Source organism: Euprymna scolopes, chromosome 14 (assembly GCF_053919585.1).
Source record: "Euprymna scolopes isolate OS-2025 chromosome 14, ASM5391958v1, whole genome shotgun sequence".
In the NCBI taxonomy this organism is placed as follows: Eukaryota; Metazoa; Mollusca; class Cephalopoda; order Sepiida; family Sepiolidae; genus Euprymna; species Euprymna scolopes.
In genome coordinates this window covers 35,130,360-35,154,611 of record NC_136495.1, presented here as the reverse complement: position 1 = coordinate 35,154,611, position 24,252 = coordinate 35,130,360, and the positions used below count along the sequence as shown (strand labels likewise).

The 24,252-nt window shown below is 33.8% G+C and overlaps 1 long non-coding RNA gene across 1 annotated transcript in view; it reads left to right on the top strand.

Annotated features, from left to right (window-relative positions):
• The first annotated feature begins 614 nt into the window (after positions 1 to 614).
• Positions 615 to 24,252, top strand: part of LOC145292941 (uncharacterized) — a 112,245-nt gene continuing 88,607 nt past the window's right edge. Inside the window, exon 1 of the long non-coding RNA XR_013869620.1 lies at positions 615 to 1,039. This is a non-coding gene — a long non-coding RNA (uncharacterized LOC145292941). The remainder of the gene's footprint in view (positions 1,040 to 24,252) is intronic.

The window sequence follows — 24,252 nt, the reverse complement described above, 5'->3', positions numbered from 1 at the left end:
TTAAATAATAGAAAAGAAAAGAAAAAGAAAAAATATAAAAAAAAGAAAGAAAAATTTGTACGATTGTTTTTTCTTTACCAACCATTTTGGGGTTATTTAATGACGGATCCAGTCATTTTGGAAAAACAAGTTTTTATGCTTAAAGTTTCTTTATATCTTCAAATATTTATTCATGATATTTAGTTTGGTTGTTTTGGAGAAGAAAATTGTTATTTTTGTTTTCGACCTAACAGAACATGATTGAGCTTTGCGAAGGGAAAGGAAAAATAAACAATAATATTAATGTTTAGTGCATTTTAGGTCAGGACGCCGATATCTTCAGACAGCCTGAATTGGTAGCACCAAGAAAAAAAAAAAAAAAAAAAAAATGAAAGAATGGAGAAAGCAAGAAAAGTACAGAAAAAAACCTGTTGAATGAGATGAAAACAAAATTGAAAATAAAGAGAGTGAAAAGAGAGAGGATAACAAAAATGAAAGAGAGCGTAAGGGAGAGAGAAAGAGAGAGAGATAGAGAGGGGGAGAAGAGAGAGAAGAGTAGATAAATGAAAAAGAAAGATGCAACAAAGTACGAACACGCCCTTTTGACGCCCACCACTACACTCCCGCCGATGCCCGTTTTTGCGTGCGTTTTTGGTCCGGCCAAACTCTATAAAAACAATCTTCGCATTTTCCTTTGCGGCTAGAATAGTCGCTTCTACCGCTCCGTGACAACTGCTATTGTCGCCGCGACTACCGTCGCCGTCACTGCTAACGCTAAAGCGCTGTAGCAGTAGAGTAAAGAGAGAAAGAGAAAGAGAGAAATATATAACTAAAAAAGACTTTGCCGGGACAAGACGAGACTTCAAGAAAGACAGAAAAAAAAAAAAAAAAAAAAAAAAAAACCCAAAAAAACCCAAACAAAACAAGCAAACAAATAAAAAAATTAAAACAACAACAAAAAACAAAAAACAAAAAACAAAAAAAACCAAAAAAAAAAACCGAACAAACAAAAAATATACAGTGGAAAACGAACGCGCTGTAAAATATATTAAATTGACAGGTAAGTGACTAAAATTATCCCTTCTATCTCAAAACTGTTTTTTTCCCCCAGCTATTTTCTTTTTACGTTTTTATCGGCTAAAAAGTAAAGTTTCGCGCTTCAAAATAAGCGCGTCGTTTTGACGTTCATGATTTCTAAAGTGATTTTCCAGAATAGCTAACAATGCAATAAAAAGGAGTGACACAAAATAAATATACAACAAATAAATGTTACCAGAAGCAAACAAAGTTACTCTTCTACCTACCTCGACATGTTTTTGTTGTTTATTTTCAAGTGTTTTTTATTTAAAAGTAAAGTTAATGTAACGCCTGTCAAGTTAGAATTAAAAAAAAAAAATCAAAGCGGTACTCTCATTAGAACCAAAGTTGAGACTTGATAATCGCTCAAAAATCGAAAATTAACAGATCACCGGTAGAACATTACATTTTCGCACAATTGGTGACATTGAATGGATGTGTTTGCAAAATTATTACTTTATATTAATAAAATTGTGTAATCACATGGTGTCTTTGTGTGCTTACGCATTTATTAATTTTTAAAAGTTTCGATTGCTTCATGAAATAAAAAATGCAAAAAGTGTAAAAATTTAAACGAACTTAAAAACCCATCAGAATGCATTTCGCACTTCTCCATAAAAAATTAGCCTTTAAACTTTCGAATGAAAACTCATTTAATACCCTCACGTTTTGAAAACTTTTTAGAAGCCCGTTTTTTTTTACAGGCAAAAACTTTTATACAGATTAAAACAATACTAACTGTAAAAAGTGGGTATAGCTTTTAGCAATTTGATTCATTTCATAATTTAATGACCCAATGGTACTGAAATAATTGCCTTCAATAATTAAAAAAAAATCGTATTAACAATTAGTGAAAAAAGCATTATAAAAAGATCAAGCAGACAAAAATTTAATTATTTCCAGGCAATGCCGGATCAGGACAGCCAGTTTTCATCTAATATTTAGTTCAATTTTGTATAATACTCACTGATTTGAATTTGCATAATTACCAAAAGAATGCTTAAACATTCGCTTCAATAACGAGAAAAGAGCATCGCTCCCACCTTCAGGATAACCCCATTTATTCATGTGTATATTCTGGAGAGCTTCCCCACATGCTTAAGAAAAGAATTTTCGCCAAGCGGTCGATTGTTTGGTTGTGTCATTATATGCATGGTTTTAACAGATCATGTTGAAGTACTTGCCATAAATATATTCTGAGTGTTTTTTTATTTTTTATTTTATTTATTTATTTATTTATTTTTTTTAAAGATTCCGTCAATTTCCCATATGCATCGCTTGGTGTTTCTGAAATGGTCCCTCATGTAATAATGGACGAGGTTAATATCGTTTAACCAGTGATCTAATATGAAATAAGAATCTGTGTGTTAGCATTATTATACCGTATAATCTCTCTCTCTCTCTCTCTCTCTCTCTCTCTCTCTCTCTCTCTCTCTCTCTATATATATATATATATATATATATATATATATATATATATATATATATATATATATATATAATTCAAACACGGTAGTGTTTGAATATATGATTAAGTGGCAGTTTTAGTCATTTATAAATGCTGTAAAGCTTCACCGCTAACTCATTTTTCGATCAAATTTCAAACGATTATTACAGTTTATAGATCACCTTCGCAGCTATATTGTGAACATTTTTTTTTCCATTTTTGTTCAGTAAAACGAAAGTTATTATGAATTAAGTGGTGTTCAAAATCATAAAAAAACTTAAAGAGGTGAGAAACGTTATTTATGACTGCTTTCCATAGCAACCACATCGCTTAACAGACTACTGCTGCTACTAATTCACTGCTCTCGCGAAAAGAGAAGTAACAAGTGAAACAAAGAGAATGAAAGAATGAAACGGAGATAATGGGGAGATTTTCTTGAAAGCAGACGAGTGTCGCACATTGTTATTACATGTGTGTATGTTATGTTTATGGGGGCAAAAAATAAGACTGAAATTTAACAAAGAACAAGTGAATTTACTGGAAAAATCATGGATTACGATAAAAAAAAATGCGAGCATGAAAAGTAATATGGTTAAGCTTAAACATGGAAAAGTGAAGGACTAGTTGCTAAAACTGGAAAAGAAAAAGACAAAATATTCTAGTAAAAAAATATAATAAATTTAAAACTTAAAATATTACAGCATTAAGATTATTTATTCAATTTATAACATTATATAATCAATTCGTGATGCTGCAATGTTTTAAGTTATAAATTTATTATAGTTTTTACTAGAATATCGTTTTCTTTTCTTTTCCAGTTTTAACAACTACTCCTTTACTTTTCTATGTTTAAGCTTAACCATATTACTTTTTATGCTCGCATTTTTCGATTGGAATATTGTATGCTCGCATTTTTCTATTATATATATATATATATATATATATATATATATATATATATATATATATATATAGTATGATTAGTATCCCAACGAATATACATTAGGATTAAACGCGGAAAATTCTGGGTAGTTTCATTGCCATATATATTTTCATAACTTACTACCTAGTTCTACTCACGTACTGAACAATGATGAAATAAATACTGAAAATCGATGCATAAAATTTCATGCAGATACATGAAATAATGATAGTAATTATATATATATATATATATATATATATATATATATAATCACTGTTTAAATTTCAACTTAATTTCTCGAGGTTAACGTTGACCGTGTGGTTTGTTTCTTTGCTAATGGACTCAGAGATGGCTTCGTGGCCGGGTTCAATCTCCTGACCGGCTGTAATCGTAACTTCCTGTACTGATACTTCCTGAAAGGATGAAACACTATTGTCTGTAGATATTTAAAAATTATTATTGCAATAATTATATATATATATACATATATATATATATATATATATATATATATATATATAATTATTGCTATACATACATACATCTCTCTCTCTCTCTTTCTCTGTCTGTCTGTCTGTCTCTCTCTCTCTATATATATATATATATATAATTATTGCTATATACATATACATAATACATCTCTTTCTCTCTCTTTCTCTGTCTGTCTGTCTGTCTGTCTGTCTCTCTCTCTCTCTATATATATATATATATATATTATATATATATATATAGTAATTTATAAAATATATATGGCGATTAAGCTACACTGAATATTCTGCGTTTTATCCAACTATAGGATTCGTCAGGCTTATGCGCATAAGCATGACGAATCCCATAGTTGGATGAAACGCAGAATATTCAGTGTAGCTTAATCGCCATATATATTTTATAAATTACTAACTAGCTCTACCTACGTATTGAGCACTTTTGAAGTAAATACTTAAAGTCTACGCATAAATCTATACTTTCGTATATTAAATTTATGTGAATAAATGAAGTAGTTATATATATATATATATATATATATATATATATATATATATATATATATAAAGTTTACAAGTTTGACAAATGAACTAAATTGACAGATTAATAGCCAACCCCTCTTTATTTTATGAGAAAAAGCATGACGATATGTTTAAAATGTTGCAGAAACTTAGATCTCCTGAAAAAGTTAGGTAATATCCATTTATTATATTCTCGTTCCAGCTTTTATATTCTAAAAGATTTAAAACTTTCCATCACCAAGTGCAACACTATTTAAACTGGATGGAGACTGTATTTCTCCCAGAGGAACTTCTGTTTATTGATGAATAATTAAAAAAAATATTTCAACACTGATTTGCGCTTAACAAGAACTTTCTCCTACTGTAAAGTTAGATTATTGTCGTATTTTTATTTTATTTTTTTTTCACTTGGTTCTTTATATTTTTATACTTATTTTTTTGTATCTTTTTTATTCTCCTATACGTAATAACTTTGTATTTCTTCTAGCTTTATTATTTATTATTACTTTATAATTCTTATACTTTTTATATTTATTCATCCCATACTCCTTTGCATTTTTATCCCCCTATTCTACCATCTGTTTATCATTTACACACTTAAATGTTTTTTTCTATATTATGCCCCTTATAATTTATCCTCTAACTTTTATTATTTTATTTTATTATAATATTATTCCTAGTAGTTTATACTTCTTTTAAATACTAAGTTATAATGTCCGATACTCCTAAAATATACGGACTTAGCATTTATCTCTTATTTCAAGTATACCTTTCCATAGCTATAACCGATTAATACATATGATTGGATAAGCATATTCTTTCAATTCACTTACCGTATATTGTCCCCAAGAGTTTAATCACGCATATTGTACACATATATTAAAGCCACCGTGGCAGATAAGCTATACACCGACATCCATTATATAATAAAAGCTATACTCTTCCTATATCACAGAGATCATTTTAGCTCTCCCATCCATCAAACAGTCTCAATATTTTTCTCCTCCGCGTTTCATCCTTGTGAGGATTTGTCAGGTTACTATAGCAGGACGAATCCTCACAATGATGAACGCCAAAAATTCTGTGTAGCTTAATTGCCACATATTGTCATAACTTTATATATATATATATATATATATATATATATATATATATATATATATATATATATATATATATATATAAACTGATCACATATAATGATAGAAGCAACGGATTTGATGTACGTGTTCCATTTAAGATCAGGAGTAACGGTCAAGCCCAGAAGCTTGTCAAAACTTGAGGCCCCTGAAGACGGCAGCCATTCATTTCAATTGATGCCAGATGTGGATCAAAGTGTTGATGATGTAAAGAGAGAAGCTTGGTTTTAGATGCATTAAAAGTAACCAGCCACTCCTTTCCCCATTGTACTACGTGCTCAATATCAGAGGAGAGAGAATCGGAGAGAACTTGGTCGTTTACTGTCTTAGATGTGCTACCACAAGTAGTAGTGTCATCAGCATAAATGTCTACAAATGATGTAAGGATGTGATTTGGAAGATCATTAATGTAGATCAGGAAAAGAGTTGAGCCCAGGATGGACCCCTGAGGGACTCCAGCATTAATACTGTGAGCTTCTGATTTTTGCCCATCAACTACTACTCTTATGAACCTATCAGAAAGAAATGATTTAATAATTGAGAAGACATTTCCAGCTATACCATAGCTAGAGATCTTGTGAAGTAAACCTTTATGCCATACCCTATTAAAGGCCTTTGATATGTCAAGAGCAATTGCCCTAGAAAGATTGCCTCCGTCGAGAGATTTGATAATCCTATGAGAAATAACTGTAAGCACATCTGCTGTAGATCTAGCAGAACGGAAACCATATTGAGTGTCACTAAGAAGGTTATTTTTGTTGAGATGGTTGATTACTTCTGTATTTAACACAGATTCCAGCAACTTACTCATGACGCACAGAAGACTTATTGGCCTGTACTGAGAGAGGGATGGGTGATCGCCTGAATTTTTAAATACAGGGCATACTGATGAGATTTTCCAGGGTGATGAGAAGCAATTCTCCTTAAGACAACGTTTAAACAGTTTTGTAAGTATGGGCGCTAGTTCTGGTTGAAGCTTTTTGAGAACTATAATTGGAATACCGCCAAGGCCTGTTGCTTTACTGGAATCAAGGTTTTTGATTAGTTTGGCAACATCACATACAGATATATGCATATCACATAGCATGTTTTCTTATACAGGAGGAAATATTGGGGGTTAGCGGCCTTGGTCGCAAAGGGTAGAATTAGCTGTAAAGTTCTTGGCAAAGAGTTTGGCTTTGTCTGATGCTGACGAGATTACCTCAGGTCCATTGATGATAGTTGGGATAGAGCACACGCTTCTGTTCAGGATTCTGTTTGCTATTTGCCAAAACTGGTGGGAACCAAGCCGCTGCTCAGCTACTTTGGATTTGACGGACTGAGCATACAACTCTCTTGTGTTCTTTATTACTTTTTTACAATGGTTGCTGGCAATCCTGAAAGCGGCTTTAGTTTCCATGCATCTATTACGTTGGAAGCAGTGGAAAAAGTGATTTCTGTGCGCAATGGCAGCCGCACATTCTGGAGAGAACCATGGCTGGCTGTTAGATTTTTGCTGAAACTTTTCGAGGGTATGAAACGGTCAATACCTACAATTAACCATTTCGTATGGCCTGATACTATAGAGGACACATCCTTTTTAAACATGGAACGCAGAGGTAGATCCGATATAAATGTACGGAAGCTATCCCAGTCAGCCTTAGTGTATCGATATACTGTACGATGGAGAGGTACATCTGGGGACTTATTACATTTCATTTTTATCTTAATTGATACAACAGAGTGGTCGGAAGATCCAAGAGGAGACAGAACAGAAACTGAACATAGTTCAGGGCAAGTTGTGAGAAAAAGGTCTAGTAGACTCGCATACTGGCCGTCATTGTCGGGCACACGGGTGGGTTCGTGAACAATCTGAGTGAGGTCATAAGCAATGGAGAAATCATCACAGAACCTCACCTCATCATCGGTCTTGTTTGAGTTGGTCAACCATTCCACATTGTGAACATTGAAGTCTCCACATACGTGAATGTTAGCTGAAGGGTAAGCAGATAGGACTTGGTCAATTTTCTCAGATATGCTTTTAAAGATAATAACTCCGCTGTTGTGGGGGCGATAGAGAGTAAATATAAATGCAGTAGTGTGAGCTAATGCAACCCGGAAGCACATATATGGTAAGTTAGGGTCTTCTCTGGAGATGTCCCTACCACATGGAAAGCCATCTTTAATATAGGCACATATTCCATGCCCATGGCGATCTTAGGGGTCAGATTTAGAAGTTAAGTTAGAGTATCCTGTAATTGCGAACTCTTCTAGTGAAATAGCTTGTCCAATGCCAGTTTCACTTAAAAATAAAAGGTCTGGTTTAGTCTCCTGTAATTGTGTTTCAACCTCTGGAAGGTTAAAAGGAGAAATGGTAGTGGGGGTCTACGTTGGAAGTTGAAGAACCGGGTTTAATCGTGTATTTTTTCTTGAAACTTATGATGGAATTTTGGAATTTGTGGACTAAGTCGTCAGATTTGGTTAGAGCAGGACAGAGAGGGGAAACTAAGAGAGAAAAAGAAACAAAGAATTTTTTTATTATAGAACATGATAAGGTAAAGCTGTAACAATTACCCACTAATATGGCATCGGGAGGCCCCACCAGAAACTACTGCATCGTCCAGAATCCATTTACCAATGGCAATACAGCAGGCCCAGTACTTTGCACCTACTGATAGGACAGCCTCCTTAGTGGTTAATCTTAGGTTCGGGTCCCTGACTATCAGGCGGATAACATCACCCTAGATAAAACGTTTACCTCCAGCACCCTTGCTAGTGACATGGCTACAAAGATAGACATAGAAACAGAAAATTTCCACCATCTCTGGCAACTGTTCGCGCAAAATACTGCCGAACTAGAAAACAGCTAGAAAACGTTACGTCTAATTCAGAAGCAAGTTCTCAAATAGTTGTGTATAGCTTCGATTAAGGCTCTTAAGTGATCGTTGTCAACATCTAATGGCCGGCCACTATGCTCATCAGCTTCAAGACTCGTCGCCGTCACGAAATTTCTTAAACCACGATTGTTCTGTGCGTTCAGTAGTGGTTCCTGAGTCAAACTCTTCGTTGATATCGCGAGCTGTTTCAGCAGCTTTTTGGCCTAGCTTGAATTGAGATAAGAAAATGGTGTGAATTTTCTTTTTTCCATCTTATATTCAACGTTCTGAAAAGAAGACAATTGTTTTAAAACGATTGTAATTCAAAACGATTAGAAAAACGCCCATTAAGATGACATATAAAGTAAAGGCATTATAACGAAAACTTCATTATTTGAAATCAAAATTAAAAATTCTGCAAGAACTTTCTTCTATACCTAATACTAAAATATAATTGTTAGTATTTTATTTCCGATGTGAATCTAAAGTTTAATTAGCACTTTCTTTGGTCTTTAAAACTTAAGTTTAAAATTGCATTTTCAGTTAGTCTATCAAGCTCATGTTTCACTTAGAATTTTCTTTAGTCTTCCAAGTTTAAACCTGGAAACAAAAAGCCAAAAGAAACAAAGAAACATTCTTTATATACGGTGTATCAAGATAAAATTTATAATACGTTTTCTTTTGATCTTTGGATTTTTGTGAAGCATAAATTTGAAATAGCATTTTATTTGGTCTTTATAATAGCTCTCCTATATTAGGTTGGTGTAAAAGTAATGTCGTTTTTGGACGTTCAACTTTATGTCAAAAAACGACATTATTTTTCCACCAACCTAATATCTCTCCTACGGTATAAAAGGAATTTTGTATGTGTTCCCGTGCTTGCGTGTGTGTATGTCAATTCGTTTCATATCAATTCGAAAACGGCTCGGCCGATTTTTATGAAATTTCACACGAAGATACTTTATGTACCTGGCAGTGTTCTCATATAGGGTCTGTATCGGAATGTCTTCGATAAGCATCGATAATCAATAATCCAAATAATCAAATAAATGAAAGAACAGGTGATTTTCACTAAAGTTAACACCTTACACAACCTAATATCACGTGCATTTGAGAAGTGTTATTACCACACAAGCCGAAAGGTCCAACATATAAAATCAACAGTAGATTCTTGATACGACGGGTGCGTTGGAAATGAATGTTTCTGTTTAAAGCACAATTGCACCATGATACTTGACTTTTTGATTTTAAATGTAAATTCAAGCAATTATCATCGCACAAACATTAAGGCCAGGCATATAAAATCAACAGTAGGTTGTTTTATATGACAAGGGAGCGTTTAAAATGAATATTTTTTTATAGAACACGATTGAATAATTATACTTGACTTTTGCATTTTTAAACTTTAATTCAAGCCATTATATATGAAAAATGATGTTATAAAATCAACAGTAGGTTCTCTACAGTGAAATGTAGACTACAATGCATTGTTGACTAAGTCATTACTGGGGGCATATGAAGCATCCTTCTGGTGAACCGCGATGGGTACACAACTAGAGCAGGCGGTCAATCGATTTGATTGAAAAATGGGCGATTTTGATGAGGATAAAAATATGGGCGTGTGAAACATTCGTTGATCATCATTCGTTGATCATCATTCAATCCCGGGCAAAGTCGAGTCTCCCTGCTAGTTTAGTATACAATGACATCTTATTTTATCTATCAAGCTTAAGTTTGAAATAACATTTTATATTCTCTGTAAATCCTCAAAGTGTAATAGCTATTCGTTTGTCTGTCAAGCCTCAATGTGTAATAACTATTCGTTGGTCCGTCAAACCAAAGTGCAAAATGTGATGTTTATTCTGAACGTGTCGATAGAAAAGACGTATCTTTATAGAAAGTTGTCCTCGTTAGTAATTGCTAAACATTGCAACGTGAGCAAATTGTTTATGAAAATATCGATTGTTCGTATATGCCTTTCTCCTTTGTAAGAATCAGCGATTCTTTTCCTTTTACTCTTTGCCCAGTTTGTGTTAATCTTTTTAAAATCCAATAATATAATTTATTTCTTATATATTTCGATTAATAATCTCAGTATTTGGAATCGATTTTCGTATTTAAAGATTTAAATTTAATGCATCTATTTCTCAATTAACGTTCTCAATCAACGATTTTTAGATCGATCATCATAATTTTCCATCACAAAGTAAACAATCTTAATATAATAGGTGTTTGTATATATATATATATATATATATATATATATATATATATATATATATATATAAATTTTCACCCTAAACATGGCATAGTGTTACTTTGACGTAGTGGGGGGCATAAGTTGCAGGGATATTATGAATGGAGATAAGCAGCAAGATGTCTGTTCACATTACATTGAACTTCTGCATGTCAGTACAATTGGGAAAGCAGAATTCTGGAAGGGAGTTCCAAAGTCTAGCAGATCTGTGGAAGAAACTTTTGGAGTAGAAGGCTTTCTTATATCTAGGTATCTCTGCTGTGTAGGGATGGGATTTAGCTGCTTGTCGGGTTTGTCGGGAGTATTTACGTCGAGGGGGTACAAGTGCTTCTAGTTCGTCAGAGCATTCACCACTAAAATACTTGTAGAACATGCAGAAGATGCAACATTTCGTCGATGGGACAGAAGCTAGAGCTTAGATGACAATTCAAGACCTGTTAAGTTGGCGACTCTTTTTTGAACCCTGTCCAGGATGAGAGACTAGTAGCAGATGCACCAGCCCAAATGTGACAACAGTACTTCATACATGGGCGAATGATGGCCTTATAGAGGTATAGGATACTTTTAGGCTAAGTAGCTTTCTAGCAAGGTAGAGAGAGAGCCCACCTTCTTTGCAGCAGCCTTGGCAATGCTCTCAATGTATCTGTTCCAACTCATATTCCTTGTGAACAGAGGAGTTTAAAAGAAGTACTTTCAGGTAATGTGTTTTTGGCCATTGCTATTGATGGTAGAGAAGGTTTCTTGTAATTATTGAAGGAAACAAGCATAGTCTTGGCGGCATTGAATATGACAATCGATTTTTGTCCCCTTTCCACTACTGATTGGAGGTCTTCCTCTAGTGTTTCTTCCATTTCCTTAGATATGTGTTCATTTGTTTTCCCTTCATGCCTGTTATAGAGCGTGGTGTCATCAGCAAATATACCTATCTCAGAAACAATTTATCAGGGAGGTCATTTATGAATATTAGAAATAATAAAAGTCCAAGGATAGACCCCTGAGGTACTCCCGTCTCTTTATCATATTGTTTAACTATATATATATATTGCGTGTAATACAATTGAAATATCATACGTAAGAGAATTTCCCGTCATATAATAATGATTTCAAAAGTAAAAAACGTACGCCATCAGCTAAAATCGAAACCAAAACATGTATCTCTCCAGCGTTATTCTTTACCATCTGAGCTAAGTCACTTTGCATTTAAAAATTCTAAAAACAACGTTGTTAAATGTATACATGTATATTTGCGCATGCGCAGAAGATACACATTTAATCGACTTACGCCTGCCAAGTTATAATTTTTCAATTTTAACCAATTTAAAATTTTAAGCTATTTTTACCGGCTCAAAAACAAATTGAATTTGTTCCATAGGTCCGAATCCTCTCTATGTCAAGTTTCAAGTCTGTACACCAAAAATTTATAGAATAGTGTGTGTGTGTGTGTGTGTTTATAGGATACTAATCCGACAGAATATATGGCAACACAAATTAAAATACGCAAACAGACTCATTAAAAACAGAGATTAACGCAGTCATTCTTTGATTTAATATTTAATGGACTAGTAGAATGGACCGGCGCTGCCCGGTTTGAAAATAACATGTAAGTAAGAACTTAACAGTGATTTTTATCTTGATTACCCAAGTTTCTAAAATTTATAAAACATTCCCCTTGGCCTTTTGGCTAGGAGCAAAATGTAGTATCTGTCTGATGTTGCACTATATATTCTGTTCCCCGTCATTGAAGAAGAAGTTCTTCTAGAGTGGAGCAATTTATATTTTTGTTTCAATCCATAATGTCTCTGGGGAGCTGGATTTTTCTCCACTTTTTAAACCGACCTTGCGTCTAACTTTGTCATCGTGGTGAGTAATTTTTCAGTATATTACTACATTGATGATTTTTCCCGATAAAAAATATACACTAGTAGCAATTTCCCAGTATTGTCTAGGATTACTCACACTTTTTTATCAGTTACAAATCATACGAGTATTTTCAAGCGACACCGATGGTTACAATCTGCTGTTCGTTTAAAATCATAAATTGCATGACTGCTTTGCTTTAATTAAAGAAGTTTCAGTTCTAGGAAACGTTTACATATATATATATATATATATATATATATATATATATATATATATATATATATTTATATATATATATATAAACAGATAATTGCTTTTTTTTGTTTTATTATTTAATAGTTTAGCATTTCGTTTTATTGACGGTTCACAGTTTAATAGTGGACGAAGTTTCATTCGATACCGGTTAGTATGAAAACCGAAAAATATTTCTTTAAATTATACTTATTTTCAAAGAAAATTATTGTTTCTAATCTTTGTTAACATGCGTGTTGTTATTATGTTTTCCATGGTACTGGTGCATATTACGAACAGGATTTCTCGTAAATGCTCGATATGGCTGGAACAACAATGACGCGTACTTGTATATTTATGTTACAATGCTGAAATAACCTTATTATTTAGAAAGCCATACTTATCATGGGAGGGGGATAGTATTTTGCAACTATTCTGTACTTTCACCTAACGATTTAATAAACAAAAATATCGTAAAAATTGAATTTAACTTTAAAATACTTTAAAAAACAAAAGCAAACAAAACTACAATTTGAATAGGCTTCCAGACATTTTTAACAGCGCTCGGCATATTCCGGCGGCCACGTCAGGTGCCGGTCAAACCCGATTAGACATTTACGAAAAATCCGGTTCGTAATATGCACAATAAGCGACTTCCAGTTCGTACAATCCACTAGCACCTTTTTTTTATGCATTTTCGGATAACGGAAAATGTTTCGATTAAAAAAAAAGCGAATATAGAAATGTTTAATTTGTTTAGAAAAAAATAGAGACTTGTTTTTTAAGGTCCCAACTTATTTATACTAACTGATGCATTGTCCCCTACTTTGACTCAGTCCTCATATGCTAAAGTCCTTGCAACAGACACGAAGAAACCGAAAACAAGTAAAGTTTTTTTTTCTATAAATTAAAATTGATTGCATGTAGAATGTTGGCATCACTTTTTTAACACTCCCTTTGAAGCATTTATTTAATTTTATAGGGACATACTCACACAAATGCATCTGTCCGCAACTGAAGCAACGGTTTAGGAATGATACTACTTCTCTTTTGACTGTCAAATTTACTGGTGATGTCATTTTTGTTTTTATTGTTATGAATTTTTTCTAATGTGGAACAGTCCAGACTGTTCTATATCCTTCGAATCCTGACGTATGCTAATAAACCGTTGGCAATCCTCGGCTATTTGCTAAAGTGTTGAGTGTTGCAAAATTTTCAGTTTGTAAATTTCAGCGTTTGCATTGGACACCACTCCTTGTGCAAATACGAAATATTTGAAGTTATTAGCAATTTTCAATAATTTGAAGTCATCATAGTGCTCAATTACTATGCTTGCAAACTCCCCAAATATCAGATAGGAAGAACAAAACGTCTGCTCACGGCGATCGTTTGTTTATGATTCTCTAAAACGTAATTTTTCAATCTTCTTTTACACATTTTCAACAGCATACTTCAAAATAAAGGAAATACAGATTTTTACCATTAAAAGTTTAGTCTCTAACTGTAAATTATCAAAATAATCGAAGTGTTAGTCCAAACGCACAGTCTTCCTATATATCCTAACTTAAATCCCGTTACCATCTTGGTTATAATACATATTCATTATTATACCTTTGTTTGATTACTTTGTGGTTGATCTTGTTACATGAATCCAACTTTATGAGTAAAGTTTTTGCCCACGAAGGCAGAGTTAGACACCAGGTCAGCTTTTATGTGGTGAAAAACCTACCTCCACTTAAAAGAGCCTCTGATATATGACATAAATTAAAATTGTCTTGGTCTCAAATTATGAAATTGCATTTTTATAATTTTATATGGTTTGGGTCGCCGATCATGTCTTAGAAAACTTTACTTGTATTCATTTTTATTGAAAAATGAAAGTTAATATAAAAAATATAAATTTCCGATAAAAACTGATAATCTCTTCCCCCCCCTCTCTCTCTTTCTCTCTCTCTCCCTTTCTCTCTCTCTCTCTCTCTCTCTCTATATATATATATATATATATATAGTGGAACCCCTATTACGGCATTAAAAATTAGTAACAAAATACAGTACAGTATATATATATATATATATATATATATATATATATGTATATATATATATATATATATATATATATATATATATATATATAATGTTAAAAGTCCACGTATGTCTCTAGGATAGTGATTTAAAGGTTATGACGGTTTTTTGAAGCATGAAAAACGATGTTACTTTTTGTATTTAATATTTTTATTGTTATTTTTTATATTTCAAGCGGACCTCCGCTCTTGGTCACAAAAAAGTATCGAAATGAAAAAGAAAAAGAAAACCGTTGAAAGAACTGGAAATTTGTAGTGTGGACAGTGTTCATTCCTAGCAAGCATGTTCGAAAAAATTCACGTGAATTATTTTAGCCGTTTGTAGAAATTTTTTAAATATTTTTTTATGTTGCAAACGGCAAAAATGAGACGCAATTGATTTCAATATGTATAATGGAATAGAAATAAAATTGTTAAACGGTAAAAATAATGTAATTAATAGTTATGAATAATAATAATAATAATAATAATAATAATAATAATAATAATAATAATGGTGAGTAAAGTTCGTCTCTCTCTCAATAAAGATGGCACACAGGATAGAGACGAACATAAATAAATAAATAAATAAATAAATGAATAATAATAATAATAATAATAATAATAATAATAAAATCAATAAAATCAATATTAGTTAATAATTAAACGAGAATACAAATAATCTCGGTCCTGTAGGAAAATTGTCCCAGTCCCGAAGGAATTCTCATACATAGACCGAGGATAATATCAGAGCAGGTACTTAAATGTATGTGCTTTTGGCTCGAAAAGTGTGTATTGATAATAATGACAATATTTATAAAATATTATTATTATTATTATTATTATTATTATTATTATTATTATTATTATTATTATTAATAATAATAATAATAATAATAATAATAATAATAATAACAACAACAATAATAATAGTATAAATAATGATATTTATATTTAAACCATAGACCAATAGTAGCTTTTACATAAAAAACATGTGTATAAGGGTACAGATATACATACAGGCACAATTAACACCCATATATACGCATACATACCAATACACAGTCATATTCAACGACCATACGTATATAATATATGCACCCCCATACATATAATGCATGTATAAGTAATCATATGCATAAACAGACATGCACGCATGCACACACATACACAAATATATATCCATACACATGTATATGCATACAATGACATGTACAGATCCAGGCATGCACATGTGCACCCATACGTATACATATATGCATGCCCACATACTCATATACGTATATGTACACACATACCATGTATACACATAAGCACATACACATAAACATATATATACATATACATACATATAAAATATACAAATACACATACACATAAATACACATATATACATATACATTAGTGGGCTATCCCGAGGTCACAATCCTAGTAGATGGAAGGACAACTGATGGTCTGCTTGTGTTGCATGTCTGGTATTCTACATAACCACCTGTTCAGTACCTAAACTGAAACTCTTAAAAAAATGATGACAGTACAATAAAAAAATTACGCTAAAACCAGGCCTAAGCTCAAACAAAACCAACCTGCCTTCTCCCTTGAGGCTTGCATTTACGAACATCCGTGGGCTTAGAACTAAATTAAATGATGTTGAAGCATTTCTCCTAACAAACATCCCGGATATATTAGCACTAAGTGAGACTAACCTACACTCCTCCATCCCCTCTAACTACTTTAACATGCCTGGATACCTTCCACTTCCGTAAGGACTCTGACAGACATATGCACGGGCTTGGAGTCTATATTCGAAACACCCTCCCCTTGACTACAGAAACTAAACTAGAATCGGACGATCAAGCCTTTATGTGCTTTAGACTAAACATGCTACATAACATTAGCTACTTTTATTTTCTCTACCGCTCTCCCTCGACCCAGGACTGTACCCTAATAAACAAAGTCTCTGACAGCATAGATACAGCACTTTCTCTCAACACTAGCGCACAAGTGCATGTATTTGGTGACTTCAATGTCCACCACAGCAACTGGCTTGGATTTTCTAATCACACAGACGCAGCTGGTATTACAACACATAACTCTGTATATCTCATTCCCTATCACAGATGGTTACGTTTCCAACCCGTTTCCCAGACTAGCAAGAACAATACGCATCACTTCTAGATCTGTTTCTGACCACAGTTCCTGATGATTGCGTAACTAGTGCCCACAACCCACTTGGGAACGCCGACCACGCAGTGGTAATGGTTGAAATAGCCCTAAACTTTAGAGCCCAAACCGAAGAGCCACTGCTCAAAACAACGAGATATTATAAAAAGGCTGACTGGGAAGCCATCAGAGATCTCATCAGCGACGCCCCATGGCAAAATATCTTTTCACTTCCTGGGGAACATTGCGCAAATGAGGCCACTGAATGGTTCAAAACGGCAATTGAAGCACATGTTCCCACGCTCAAATTCTATAGCAAGCCCCACTCTCCCCAATGGTTTACTTCTACTTGTGCAGCTGCAATAGCGCAAAGGCAGCATGCGTACCGCAAATTTAACCGACATAAGTCATGTTCAAACAGGCAGAAATATATAAAAGCCAGAAGTAATTGTAAGAAAGAAATAGCGACAGCTACGAGAGAATTTACTGAAACCACCAAAAAACGCATCGAAGCACAGAAATTAGGAACCCGCGACTTCTGGAAAATCTACAATACAAAATAATGGGCAATCAACAATTCCCCCACTATCCAACAATCACGAGGTTGTTTGCTCTGCAACTGAGAAGGCTAACTTGATTGCCAGTCGCTTTGCCTCCAACTCCACACTGGACACTGCCAACCACCCCCTCCCTGACTTTACTTTGCGGGCAGACGCCACACTAGACGATCTGAAAATCACCCCTTCTCAGGTGCATGCTATCATAAGAAATCTTGACACTGCAAAAGCATGTGGACCTGATCTCATCTCGGCTGTGCTATTAAAAAAGTGCTCAGCCGAAGTAGCTCCAATTCTCTCCAAACTTTACAACAAATGCCTTAATGAATCTTGCTTTCCTGCCTGCTGGAAAACTGCTTCTGTAGTACCAGTTTTCAAGAATTCTGGCGAAAGAACTGACCCAGTAAATTATCGCCCCATTAGCCTCCTCCCACTTTTCGCCAAAATATTTGAGACCATAATTAACCAAGCTCTAGTCCACCACCTTACAGATTCTAAACTTCTGACTGACCAACAATATGGATTTAGGCAAGCCCGTTCCACAGCAGATATCCTAACTATAATCTCAGAACGTATATACTAGTCACTGGACAAAGCGGGGGAGTATAGAGCGGTAGCTTTAGATATATCTAAGGCTTTTGACAGGGTATGGCATGAAGGTATTCTCAGGAAAATCAGATCATATGGTATCACTGGAAGAATACATAACATAATTAAATCTTTCTTAGATAAGAGAAAAATGCAGGTTGTCCTCGGCGGTCGTACATCTAAACAATATGATATAAATGCGGGTGTGCCTCAGGGGTCTATCCTTGGACCGCTGTTATTCCTAATATTCATAAATGACCTCCCTAACAAAAGTGCCTGTGAGATGGGTATATATGCTGACGACACCACACTCTATAACAGACACGACAGGAAAACACTGCGAAGAAGGTAGGTTCTCTCTACGTGCTAGAAAGCTATTAACGCCCGAAAGTATCCTATACCTCTATAAGGTCACCATTCGCCCATGTATGGAGTATTGTTGTCATATTTGGGCTGGTGCATCTGCCATAAATCTCTCGCTCCTAGACAAGGTTCAAAAGAGAGTCGCCAATCTGATAGGTCCTGAACTATCATTTAAACTTCAGCCTCTGTCCCATCGACGAAATGTTGCATCCCTCTGCCTGTTCTACAAGTACTTTAACGGTTAATGCTCTGACGAACTGCAAGCACTTGTACCCCCTCGATGTAAATACCCCCGACAAACCCGACAAGCAGCTACATCCCACCCCTTCACAGTAGAGATCCCTGGATGTAAGAGAGCCTTTTACTCCAATAGTTTCTTCCCCAGAACAGCTAGACTTTGGAATTCCCTTCCGGGTCCCTGCTTCCCCAACTGTACTGACATGTAGAAGTTCAAGAGCAACGGGAACCGACATCTTGCTGTTCAACTCCCTAGACAGTACCCCTGATGCCTATGTCCCTGATAGTAGCCCCCTACAACAAAGTGGCAATGTGCCTTGTTTGGGGTGAAAATGTAATAAAAAGCAAAACAAAATATACATGCATATACAAATATATAAGTATAAAAGGCAGCACAAAGATGTGCACATCAACATAATTATGCATTACATGGATAGGAATGTACACACACACACACACACACACACACACACACACACACACACACACACACACACACACACACACATATATATATATATATAAACAGTATACAACTATATATATACAGATATATGTATACACATCCCCATATAAACACATACACACATGCATACATACATACATACATACATACATACATACATAGGCGCACATACACATACTTATATAATCAAACACATATCAATTACTATTTAAATTTAAAATATAATTATCCACTGACACGTGTCTCTTCGTCTACGACTCATCAGAGTGGCTGAATCTAGCGAGATTCAAAATCTCGCTAGATTCAGCCACTCTGATGAGTCCTAAACGGCGAAACACGTGTCAGTGGATAATTATATTTTAAAAATAATATATATATGCCGATCCACATTTAGGGGGTACCAAATTGGTTAAAGGGAAAATTATTCCCAGCTCGCATTTAGGTAAAAATGCATTTTCGTATAAATAATTGAATTCGTTCAAAGAGTATCGCTAACAAAAAAACAAAACAAATAAAATCAATTACTATTTAAAGATATGTATAAAATAAAGTGAGTGAATAAGTAGGGATATGAAGTTAACCATGTAAACATAGATGTAAACATATATATATATATATATATATATATATATATATATATAGGAAAATGGTGTATATATAGAAAAATGCTGCAGATAGGTTAGGTATAACGAAAATAATAATAATAATAATAATAATAATAATAATAATAATAATAATAATAATAATAATAATAATAATGAAGATAAATAAAGTAATAATAAGAATAACAAGAGAATAATCCAATATATATATTGAAGAAACCGTCTTGCCTTATAGAGGCTTCTATGCAAGTAAAACTCTAGATCTTATTTTCTCGAAAGAGTTAAAGCGAAAAAATGTAATGCATGAATCTAAGATAAAAACAAGACAATGACTTTTCAAGAATTAAATATTGATTTTTTTAGGAGAGAATTTATCAATGATAAACTTTGAAAAATAAACCATCTTCATCATATTACTTTCATATAAATAAATGATTTTGGATTATCACCCTGGAAATTCACTAGTTGAACGGATTATTTATGCATCTAATTTCTTCTAAAGCACGATATTCTTTACTAAGAATCCACTAATTATTGCAAATATCATCGCCACAGAAAAATTACTCCATTTACAATAAAGTGGTCTCTGTATGCCGGAAGATTTTCTACTCTAAGGACTTACTTCCACGGAGACATTACCATTGGAATTCCCTCTCTGTGTATTGTTTCCCCAACCGTACGAATATGCATAAATTTAAATGTAATGTGAACAAACATTATAAATGTAATGTAAACAATTTAAAGGTAATGTAAACACACCAAATACAAAAATGACTGAAAAGGTAATTTCCCAATCTTTGCTCGCGTATTATTTAAGGTTAAATGAATTTCAGCCATGTGCAAGAAACACTATATTTTACGTAATACTAATATCGTGAACTTGTTCAAGACGCCTATTGTAATTTTTTTGTATTTGAAACAAATGCAATAATTACATGACTTAATTGCACATAGTTTATTAGCCAATGTAAATTGCTGTATATTTCTGGAATTGTCTCTTACTAAAGGGATTGTATCGCCGGATATCCTATGTAATCGTTGAAATTAGTTGGAATTAAAATATATATTATTAAAGCAGACACCAATAAATAGCATAATTATCTGTTTAAACTAAATATAGATTTATCAAATGTAATTTAATAGCTATCTCTGCAAGAATCCAACTGACTTTATCCATAAATAGTAAGTTTTCTTTTTACTATACTTTGTTATTGATTTCTGCAGAGAAAAGTATGATTTTTCTAAACTCCATAGATTAAGGAAACACACTTTCTCTGTTTTTGAAAATTTGATGATTAAATAAAGTTTATAAATTTTATTTTGCTTTCAATTCTTTCACCCCCCACACGTACATACATATATGTAAGCAACATGGAGGCATCCAAGTTTCATTTTTGCCGTTCCATTCACGCAAGAAAATCATCAAGATGTTTTCGAGCGGAAATGAAATATGAACGCCTCTGTATAGTTGACGTGCGATAGATATATTTTCATCCTGCTGTTCAGTTTTACTTATATATTGAACAATGTTAAAGTTAATATGTACTCGATATTTTATGTCAGTTTATAATATTATACATGCATGTACATTGTGTGCGTGTGTGTGTGTGTGTGTGCGTATGTATGTGTGTAGTTACCTACCAAAGCATATTTTGCTATCTATTAATAGTAAGTTATAGGCTGAAGTTTATTTCTGCCAAATAATTGCATAAAAAAATGTAAATTTTATAAAAAATTTCACGGGTGAGTCGAATTTAATTTGGGTCACCTGTATCGTTTTCTTAACTAGTAGGCCCCGAGGATAAATGCACACCCGACGTGTTCTCATCGGTTAAAATATGAAACAGCTTAATAAATTGATGACTATTTTAAAGAAACCGTTTTTCCTAACACCTGACCTCGCCCGTCCAATCAACGTAGAGCTGTTAGCGTATGAAACTGCGTTTGTGACCTTTGACATTCACTGCATCCTATTTAGTGACACAACCCTCTCCCGCGCGTTATTTATGCATCAAAATATTGTCAAAATTTCCCCTTGGATTTTTTTTATCACCCAATTAACCTTATTATCAATAAATGACATTTTATATCAAAAGAATACAAGATGAGAGTGCAGTCGAATTAAAAAAAAAAAAAAAAAAGAAACATTCTATCATTGAACTCTTGCAGCCGCATTGTTCAAATAACATGTATCCAAGAGGCAGTGGAATGCAGGTTTACTTGGTAGTGCCCGGGATAAATTATAATTTTATGTTCTCTAAAAAACAAGTATGTGGCCTAAAATACTGCAAAATATTAATTAGAAACGAAAATATTTTGATTTATAATACTGTTTTCGTGGGCCGAAAAGAAATAAGCCAACAAGGAGTTGACAAAAGGCATTAATTCAAAGTTCTGAATAGCCTATGGATTCGTCACAGCGTGTCTTTCTTTTACCATCTATTCATAGTGTCGGAAAAGTTTATGAAATGATAGAATAGGTTCGATCATCACAACATATATAAAAGAGAGTTAATATTGGAATTTATTTCTGTCATTATATCATGCTGGTTTTGTTTTGCTGGCTTTGTGCGTAGGTAATTGAAGTGATCGACCATAGTCGAGGGCGACACGAAGGCTCCCTTTTCATTAGCTATTACACTGAAATAGGTGCCACACTTTTCCAAGGATTATACCAGTCATTATTGATCATCACCTTATAATGGCGAATGTTTAGAGTAGGGGCCATCAAGTACAATTTTTAAGTCTTTAGTATGACTCGACCGAGAATTGAACCCTAGTTTCCCAGCTCATTAGCAAGCACTCTAACCATTTGCCAAATGGAATGGTGGTTAATCCTATGAAGTGAACAGTTACTTTACTGGGTTGAAAATAAATAAAAAAACAAAACAAAACAAAAAACACACACACACAGTTAAAAAATGAGACTCTGTGCTGTGAAAAATTACAGGTTCGAGTGCTGTAAAGGTCTCATTTTTTTATTTGTGTTTTTTTGTTTATTCCCAGCCGTAAACTAAATTTAACATTTATTTAATAGTAATCATCTAAGCAATCACGAATCTCTACATCTCTCTATATAAAACTCAATGTCTGAGTATATACGTGTGTGTCTGATGTTTGTGTTCCCTATAGAAAGAGAGGTTAGCGAATCTACATAAAATCTAAGTCTTTTCTTATGTAAAAGTTATCAGAAAAGACAATGGAAGCGTTCCATAATAACTGAGTGCACTTTAAGAGGACTATGAGGATAACCACTTAAAACATCAAATATATCCTATTTTATGAGATTGAAGTTATATGTATAACATCTTTTGGCGAAAACAATGGAAGTGGTCCCAGATTTCTAATTGCCTTACTAATCTAAAGAAGCTACTTTTAAAATTTTAAATAGATTCTATTTTGATGGAATTCATATCATACGTACACAATTATCCATTCCCTGGTATTGACACCTCATGAGATTATCAATAAGAAAATGTAAAGCCTTGGAGGGTGGACCTCCTAGTGTACAGGACCAAAGCCATACTTGAGGCAACAGAGAAAAGTCATTTCAACAATGGCCAAGATGGGGCTGGGGGAAAAAACCTCGGAGTCGAAGCTATTGAGAAAAAGAGACTTTATAGTGATGATCTCTATTTACGGTTGTCAGTCCCAAATCTCCCGATGATATTAGTTTTTCAAGGAGGATCACGTGTCATTGTCTTTTAACATTCAGCACCTGATATTCTCAGAGGATCTTCCATTCACCATTTATGCACAATGAGAACTGGTGTGTTCACATTACTATAGGGGATATCAGTTTATACCAGCTTTAAAATTTAAATGCCTAAATCTAAACGCAGATTCCATGAACAAACTTCATTCCCAGAACTGCCCGCCGATGGAACACTATTTCGCTGTCCTGCTTCCCGGTTGAATACAACATGGTAGCCTTCAAATTCAATATAAACAAATTCTTGTTGAGTCGTTCCCATAAATAATCAAATTCCACCCAATTTACACCATTAACGATTACTACACTAGCACCTTACATTCATTAACCCTTATCCTCGAGTGGTCTTCGGGACTTGATAAGTGGTGACTCCCAAGTACAAGAAGTATAATCTATGACGTACTTTCCGTCAGTAGATCGTATTTGATTGGTTGTTGTTTTGTTAGTTTATTATCCTGATTGTACCCATTGGCGTTCAATCATGTCACAAAAGGATGACACCATAAATAGATAACGCCATTGAATGATGAAGTTATGACTTAAGAGATGAGAGAAAATAAACGTACACAGCGGGTTACGTTACAAAACGATCATGTCATAAACGATACTGCCACGAAAAGATGACGTCATGAAGTAAAACTGAGAAGGACAGATTCTTGGTGGATGACGTAACGAAATGATCATCTGATCCAACAACTCAGAGAAAAATTAAAAAGGGAGGGGA